Genomic DNA, 9,644 nt, shown 5'->3' on the forward strand with positions numbered 1-9,644 from the left:
GATAGGTTTGATTAGCGAACACAGCAATGTGCAACATTTATATTATATGTCTCATTCAAAAGAAAATAAAATCAAGAAACATTATTAGGGATTGAACTGTACCAATATTGACATATTGGTATCCCAGCTTTGCAAGGCGAGTTGAAACTAGAGAATCAGCTGGAAAAGAAAGAGCTCAAATTTAAATATTTATGAACAAAATAGAGAGAAACTGAAATTGCAATGGGAACTAATTAATAAATAGTTCATAACTAGTTTCTCTGATCATCTTTTCATCAATCATGCAGTTGAAATGATTCCAACTATTTCACCTAGAAAAAAAATTAGTAGAGTTACATTAATCATTACAAATCATTCAATCACTAAAAACTACTATTTTCAAATCTCAGAGGAAACTTGAAGTTGAAGAAGAACATGAACTACGAATGACGAAACTATCACTAAGCGATTGGAATTATCAAATGAACTACGAATTACGAAATTATCACTAAGCGATTGGAATTATCAAGTTGTGATCCATTTAATTAAGGAATGCGGAAATAAACAGCCAATGGCAGTTAACCATTCATGCCGACATAAAAGCCGGCCAATGAATTTCTCGAAATTGGTCCTAAGGAAACTAAAGTGTTAGAAATCATAGAGAAAGGCCTGTCACGTCAAGACTACCAAATACAAACTTTTAACAGAAGGATATTTTGGCAAATTAACAAGATAGTCTACGATGTTAATATGCCCATTTGCTGAAGCCATCTACAATGTTGAAACATGAGGCAAAATAAGGAAGTTGCAAAAAAACAAACAGAAACAATTTGGCAACAGATAAGCTGACATCTAAAACAGAAAAAAAAATTGACATAAATTTGGTATGAAAACCGTGTTAAAGCGAATCTTGTGTCGGCATGCCGCAAAATAAAAGTGAAAAAACATTAACGTGGAACCAAATTTCTCGGCTCCGAGAAAATACCATGTAGAGTCAAACTGCTGCAAAAAAAAAAAAAGAAGAATAACTTCTAAGCTTCTAGCAATCTTCTAAAAAAGGCTTCTTAATAAGGACAGAAGAAAAAATATGATTACAGTCATAGAACCTGCGGCTTTTTCATTAAAGCTAATCATGCAAGTGTTTCTCCATTACACAAGTCACACCATTAATTAGGTGGCCCTTACATCCAATCAGTATGTAAGACATTCAAATCTAAGATCATCTATATGAAGACTGAAATGTTGGGATTGCTTAGGGGTGACTGACATGAGTTAGAGAGAACGTATTCATTAAACCTGCTGCATGCCATAAATATATTCCTCAGCAATTCGAACTGTAGTTGAACCAAGGCTCCATCTGATCATGTCCATTGTTGGGTCCACTCGCCATCGTGGTCCACACAGGAAAGGGTTCCTTAAAGAATCCAAGCAACTGCAGATGTACAAACATAATTGAATTAATAAAAAAATTGGATGTGTCCAAATACATCTCATCAAGTTTTCCTATATACTAATGGTGAAATGCAGAAAAGCTTGAGGTGCATAAACTTGGCAACAACTATATATAAATATTTTCCTCACTTGACGGCTTTGCATAGCTAATATTTAGTCAATATGGGACCAACAAAGCACCAAACAGTAACTAACTAAGGAGTGGTACCTTATTCTCTGCAAAAGTTTCATTGCAAGAAGCAAGGACAGCAAGTTCCAACCTGCTCCCCAATTTCTATCAAGTATCTGCAAATAAGATACAACCTCAGTACAATTTGGTACAAGGGGAAACTAGGAGGCAGCATTATGTGTTGAGGGGAAGTTCTCCAACCTGGAATCCAATTTTTCCAGATGAAGAGTTTCTATTGATAATACTAGTCAGAAACTCACACAAGCAGGAAGGGTTGTTTCCCTGAAAGATGAAAACAAAAGAGAACGATGATGTTTCTGTTAAAGCAAATCATCCTAATTGATTTTTAATATGGAATTGAACTGATATTACCTTGGAGAGAAATGATTTGAACTGTGATAAAATATGGGATCCATAAGGTCCCTCAGAACCATTTTGGCCATGATGAATCCAACACATCTAGCAAACACATTTGCTATCAACCGGACTGGACTCGTGGAAATCGGAAGCATTTCCCAGTATTCCAACCTAAGATTATAAAGTAACAGAAAATGATGGTTCCTTATTGTAAACCAGAAAGATAAAAGATCTGATTAACCGAGTCAAGTATGGGATGACACACCAAAAGCTAAGATTAGCAACAACTATAATTGCTTTGTTTCCATTAGAAGATAATGAATAGTTCATACTTACTTTAATATGTCTATCAACCGGGCTAATATGTAAATTTTCAAGTCTCAGCTCAGTATGGGCAAGTCCATGGCTGTGCAAGTAATTCACCTGGTACATAGCAAGGAAAAAAACATGGTAAACCACCAATGTGCTTTAGCCACAAAAGAAACAATTTACACATTTTTTGGAGATAGTATGAGATTGATTCCATGAAATAGAGTGAACGAATCACTATCCTCGGTTGTGGATGAGCGCACATAACCATGTACTTGCATTGAGTAAGAATGATATAATCTGCGGCTTCCTAGTCTTCTCAACAAATAGAACAAATTTTCAAAATAAAAGACAATGAGGTCAGAATAAGGAACTTTTCAATATTATAACTAAAAATATCAATATTGCTAACCTCCATTGCACGTATTCCCCTTCGCTTTGCTAGTGTACTGGTCAGTTTCCTAAGCACAACTCTCGTGTTAAACAATTTACTGCATTTCTAGAAATAAACTGATATTAAAATCACATAAACTTTCTTTCAATACGAGCTTGACAAACTCCGGAAGCAGAAACAAACCTACGAGGGTCCTTCACAGTGGCTTCATAAACCACCTCATCACCCTGCATCACAACTCATCCCAAACATAATAAAATGAGGATCCAATCATTGATAAGAGAATATTTTGTATAACAATATATTTTGGTAAAATATGCACCAATCTCAAAGATATGATTTTACGAAAACGTGTATAACCTTAAGCTTCTACATTGCTTCCATTTATAAAATTATTGTTCGATTTGACCAAAGTTCAATGATGAGTCAGTTTGAACATCCAACTACATGCGAAATTATAATCAAATTTCAATTATTCTTTTCCATTTAAAAGTATCCAATTATGTCCGAAAGCCGGACTTAAGTCTTAGGAAGCCTACTTGTTCGTTAATTAGTTCGTCCTCAAACGTGCCAGTGCCGAACAACAGTTTAGATACAATAACATAACATCATTTACACCAAGATATCAAATTCCCAAGAAACTACCACATACCCTTTCACCAAGAGCAATGTAAACGCGGTCATGAATCTTAAAATCCGATATCTTGAACTTAATCACATGACTTAATCTTGATGAGAAAAGCAGCTTTGAAGAGGATTTTTCCAGTGCAAGGCCTTACTTTATGTTTATTTTGGGATATTATTAACAAAAGGGTATTTATATTTGTGTATTTTGAAGAATTCTGTTTCGTTAATTTTTTTATTTTTTATTTTTAACAGTTAATGGGAATGGAGGAATGTGGTGATAAAGATGAGGAGTGCTTAAAGAGAAGAATGGTTGCTGAAGCTCATCTGGACTAGATTTACACAAATGCGCTAATATTGGTGATACACGAACTTGACCTGATGAATTAATCCCGGAGCCACACTTTTGAAGAAAATAAAATTAAAGATTTGGTGGGGTTCGAACATATTTATTTAGTCCAAAGCTTCCATTCAATTATAGCTTTTTGAAAACTCAAATAAATACCAAAAACAGATAACCGAGTTAAAAAGATAACCCCAAACGCAGATAGAGAACAGATGACGTTGTGCAGCATGAAAAGCAAACAAAACCAGAACACATAGTTAACAAATGGAAGAAAACCAGAAGGAAAACCCGTTTTAAACAAAACAAAAAAAAAGTCAAATCTTCAAACATAAATCACAATTTACAGAGAACCAAACCCAAATCTAAGAGCACAAATGACATTGTACAGCGTGAGAAGCAAAAAATAGGGAAACAAAACAGAAGAAGAAACTTGCACGAAGATCGGAAGGTCAGCTAGTGAAATCCTAAGCAAAACACAAGGCACGCGTAGAACACAAATAGGAATTCAGAAAAATGCACAATACCATATAACACAATTGAATCTAGTAAATCCAATACAAGGCCAAGAGTTACCTGCAGCAGTGCTCAGTGAGTACAGTTTCAATCGATGAAAATTTTGGGATTCGCTGAAGTGTCTTCGATCGTGCGCTTAAACGAGAGAAGAGCAGATTAATTTCTCTGCAAAAATGTTGTCTGATAACCCCCAAGAAGCAAGAAATCTTGATTCTCCATCGTTTGCTCCAATGGCTGCAGAAAACTCAGATGAGATTCTTCACGATAGCATTTGCGAGTACATTTTTCGACTTTTTTTAGAGCAAAAAGGAGATAAGCGCCTCTACCGACGAATAGGGTTTGGGATATTTTAAGTTCATTCTTCAAAACGTCAGGTAATATTATTTAAGTTTTATATTTAAAAATAAAAAATTAATCTGCAACGCTTTTTAAAAAGTGTTGTTGAATATTAAAAAAAATGCTAATAGACAAAAGCGTTGTCTTTGACCTGAAAAAAACGTTTATAGACACTGATTTTTGTAAAAAGCGTTGTCTTTGATAAATAAAAAATATATAAAGACAACGCTTTTCACTAAAAGCGTTGTAATTTAATAAAAGACAACATTTTTTACAAAAAGCGTTGTCTTTTAGGTCTTGTGTTTGATCATATTTGTTGTAGTGGATGGATATCCATGTCAAGATCATATACGAATCTTGATGGCAAAGAGTGTGATAGGAATCAATTCTTTATATATGCGTTTACTCTAATCATGAGTTGACATGTTTAGAGTCGATATGAATTTATTTAACGCATGTATATGTTGATTATACTGAGAATTGTATTCTCATCAGTCGTTTCCGAATGTTGTCTTGTTTTGTATGTGTGCATGACGACATATGGGGCAGGAAGTGGCCAAAGTCGACGAGAGTAGCTCATGAGAGAAGATTAAAAGTGTACTCGGGTTGTTTGTAGTTGAATCGATGTATATTAAGCCTAGAAAGCATGTTAGAAACACTTGAGACTATTGTGCTTGAGAAGTTGATGAACTCTTATGTAGTTTCTTGTTTTTGTGGGATTCCAAACCTATAGTTTGATGTATCAAATTCTTGTAATCATGTTTAGATCTTGTTCTATGTATGTATACATGTTTTGGGACTTCAATATGATGGATTGGAGTGGTTGGAAGGATCATATTTCACAGCTGAAAAGCAGAGCATGAATCTTCCCAAGGCAGCGCCCGGTCTGCAGAAAAGAGCAGGCCGAGCGCAGCTCCATTTCCTCCAACCCGAAGGTTGGAGATTTTGGGGCACTCGGTCAGAGTTTTTTAACCGACCGAGCGGACCCACCCTTGAATAAAAAAAATTTGTTTGATTACTTCTTCTCCTTGGTCCATTAATAATGTTTAATTACTAATTGTCCTAAGAATGAGATTAGCAACCCGAGGACCCACAGAGGGTCCGTGTGGTGAGGCAGAGAACTGGGTTTTTAGTGTATTGATTTCGCACGGACCCAGAAACGAATGTGGGTCGGGGTCCGTGTAACCTTCAGGTTAATGCACGGACCCATGCATGGAGGTGTGCACAGGGTTCGGGCATGCTATTTAAATTTTTTTTTGTTACTTTTGATTTCGATTCTCTATTAGCTTTGGTCTGATTTATTGTTGATTTGAAGATTAGAAACAAGGTCCTCACATTAAGTGGTATCAAAGCGATAAGATCTTGGACTGAATTTAGAAGCGAGCGGGGTAGATCGAGTCAGCTTGAATCGGTTTCTCGCATGTGGTTGAATTATTTATTTGATTATTTAATTTTATGCGAGTATGCTTTATTAGTTGAAGATTTTTTGAATTACATGAGTATGTGATTTAATTTATAAAGCATGAACTACTTGAGATATAACTGTATTTGATTCTTGAATTGTATCCGAATTCCTGAGAGGTTGAAGGACACCGAATTGTAGAGATTGAGATATCTTAGTGTCCTAACCCTTTGATTATCAGATGGCACCTTGAAGAGTTTTGAACAGGGAACGACCAGCAGTAACTCCTAAATGATCAGGGTAGTACTGAGGCTGAGGTGATGGATATCACTGCGGCTCCAATGGAGACCTTACTAAAGAGGTTCCAATATTTTAAGCCGCCAACCTTGAAGGGTTTTGAGATTGCAATTGACTGTGAGAGTTGGCTGGAGGACATTGATCAGTTGTTCGATTATCTAGATTATTTTGACGATCGCCAAATCCGGTTAGTGATTCATCAGCTGCAGGGTGTTGCTAAGAGCTGGTGGATTTCGATGAAAAAGGCTCTTGAGAATCGAGGTACAGTTGTCACTTAGAGTTTGTTCAAGACTAAATTCTATAAGCGTTTATTTCCAGTGTCTTATAGAAAGAACAAAGGTGCTGAATTTTCCACACTGAAGCAAGGGAAAATGAATATTGAGGAGTATGTGTCTAAATTTTATAGCTTGCTGAAGTTTGCACCGCACTTTACCGAAAACAAAGAAGCAAAAGCTGACCAGTTCATTAATGGCTTGAATCCCGATATCTTTACATTGGTTAATACTGAAAGGCCCGATAATTTTGCCGATGCTATGAATCAGGCCAAGGGAGCCGAGGCATGTCTGATGAGACAGAGGGGAGCTCAGTTTTTGCCTCAGCAGCCGATACAGTATCAGAATCAACCATCTCAGTTTCAGAATCAGACGTCTTAGTTTCAGAACCAACCATCGAGGTATGAGGGAGGAAGCAGTAGCAGTAGCAGCCAAAAGGGAAACAGTTCAAGAAGCCCGGAAGCAATTCATTGAGTTCTAGTGGCTCGAAGCTGTTCGGATCAGGGCAAAGTTCTGGTCAGTCAGGTATGTCTTGTACCAAGTGCGGAGGTCGTCACCCCAGTGATCAGTATAGAGGTATTTTGGGAAGCTGCTATATCTGTCACCAGACGGGACACTTTGCCAGATCATGTCCTCAGCGTGGTTCTGAGCAAGCTCAAAGTGGGAGTTCTTCTAGATAGGTAACTCAGACGGAGAGGCAAGCATCTGCAGTTCACTCTTTCCAGCCTCGGCAGCAGAGACGACAGGGAGGCAACCAGAATTCGAATCATCCAACTAGACAGCAGATGAGAGTTTTTGCTTTGACTGAGGATCAGGCTCAGGCAGCTTCTGGAGATGTTATAACAGGTAACTGTTTGATTTTTGGTTCTGATCATGTTTTGATAGATACGAGTTCTTCTCATTCTTTTATATCTGAAAAATTTGTGTTGATGCATGCTTTATCTACTGAGCCTTTGCCTGCTGTAGTCGCCGTTACTTCACCTTTGGGGGGGGGGGGGGTGGGGGAAGGAATTGTATCTGTGAAATTAGTTTGGAACTGTGAATTGCACTTTGAAGGGAATTTGATTGAAATAGATAGTATTGTACCAATTTTGACTTCATAGTTGGTATAGATGCTTTAACCAAGTATAGGGCTACAGTCGATTGTTTTCAGAAAGTGGTCAGGTTCAGACCAGAGATGACAGAGGAATGGAAATTCTTTGGTAAGGGTTCTCGATCTAGAATTTCTTTAATATTTGTTTTGTCGATGACTCGTTTTTTACAGAAAGGAGCAGAGGGATTCTTGATTTATGTTGTCGATGTTCTGACATCTAGCCCTAAATTGGTTGATATACCAGTATTTAGGGAGTTTACTGATGTTTTCCCGGATGAGATTCCAGGATTGCCACCTATTCGTGAGGTCGAATTCAGCATTGAGTTGACATCAAGTACGCAACCGATCTCTAAAGCTCCTTACCAAATGACCCCGGTTGAATTGAAATATTTGAAAGAGCAGCTTGAAGGCTTGATTTCCAAGGGATCATCAAACCTAGTGTATCGCCTTGGGTGCTCCTGTTCTCTTTGTACGGAAGAAAGATGGATCTATGCGACTTTGTATTGATTACCGCCAATTGAATCAAGCGACGATAAAGAACAGGTATCCATTACCTCAAATAGATGAACTTTTTGATCAAATGCAGGGTTATTCTGTATATTCAAAGATTGATCTGAGGTCGGGTTATCATCAGCTGAGGGTTCGTAAAGAAGATGTGCCTAAGACTGCTTTCAGAACTAGGTATGACCATTTTGAGTTTATAGTCATGCCGTTTGATTTGAATAATTCTCCAACAGTGTTTATGGGTTTGATGAACCATATCTTTTAGCATTATTTGGATAAGTTTGTTATTATATTCATTGATGATATCCTTATCTATTCGAAGAGTCGTACTGACCATGCAGAGCACTTGAGGATTGTCTTGAAGATTTTGCGGGGTTGAGCAGTGGTTTTCCAAGATGTCTAAGTGTGAGTTCTGGTTGGATCGAGTCGTCTTTCTCGGTCACATTATTTCTGGAGATGGGATTTCAGTCGATCCCAGGAAGATTGAAGTTGTCATGAATTGGCCTAGATCGACATCAATGCCTGAAATCAGAAGTTTTATGGGTTTAGCTGGTTATTATCGCCGATTCATCGAGGTTTTCTCATCTATTGCAAAGCCGATTACCCAGCTGACTCAAAAGAACACGCCTTTTGTATGGACTGAGGCTTGGGAGGCCAGTTTTATTGATCTGAAGAAGAGGTTGACCAGTGCTCCGATTCTTTCTATTCCATCAGGTATTGGATGTTTTACTGTATATTGTGATACTTCTCACCGAGGTTTGGGATGTGTTCTTATGCAGCATAAGCACGTGATAGTTTCAAGATCCTACTTTTACTACCTGAATAGCCTAAACACTATTTTCTACCTTTAAAGGAGTAATTTGAACGCTAAAATATTATATGCTCGTAGTTTTTATTTGTGAATATGGAATGGTGTGGTGGAAGATTTGAAAAGAGGTTTGAAAAAATTAAAAAAAAAATAAAAATGTGGTTGAAAAAGTTGTGAAAAAAATTGTTGGTATAAAAAGAGAATAATGAAGAAAAAAATCAATGAAGTGAAAAAAAGTGTGAAATTGTGAATGAAAAGGAGTCGTAATTTGAGTTTAAGCAATAAATTACCCCATATTTTGAATTCTTAATCCTTCATTTGTAGCCATAAGTCAGGCCTTACGTTATAAGCTTATTAAGTCCTATTGACCGAGTATCAGTTGCCCAATATACTAGTGGAGAAGAGTTGCGAGAATTTAGCCTATGGTCTGTTGATTGATACTTTTAATGATTATGAATTTTGATCGAAACATGCACACACTATTATTCTTTGCGTTTACCTGATTGTGAGTGTTTTTTATTAATATTCTATATTTGATCCTATGCTACCCTGAAAAGTCCTCATGATCTATGAATGTGTGAATTGAACTTGGATAAGGGTGTTTTGAAACGTGAGTTGCGGAGATTGTGAGTTTATGCGGTTATTTTGTTATGACTGAAACTTTCAAGTGTTAGTAGGTTGGATGAGATTGGATTTGAATTTTTTTGAAATTATTTCTGAGGCCATTTCTCCATAATATTTCTTGACTGTTCTTGTTGGTTTGATATGAAGTTTTTGGAAAATATGGTT

General features: G+C 36.9%; 1 pseudogene; it reads right to left on the reverse strand.

The window, feature by feature from the left end:
• Positions 1-651: 651 nt before the first annotated feature.
• On the reverse strand, positions 652-4,011 carry LOC140889789 (probable plastid-lipid-associated protein 14, chloroplastic; annotated as a pseudogene).
• Between the last annotated feature and the right edge of the window lie 5,633 nt (positions 4,012-9,644).

This window comes from Henckelia pumila, chromosome 3 (genome assembly GCF_033568475.1).
Source record: "Henckelia pumila isolate YLH828 chromosome 3, ASM3356847v2, whole genome shotgun sequence".
In the NCBI taxonomy this organism is placed as follows: Eukaryota; Viridiplantae; Streptophyta; class Magnoliopsida; order Lamiales; family Gesneriaceae; genus Henckelia; species Henckelia pumila.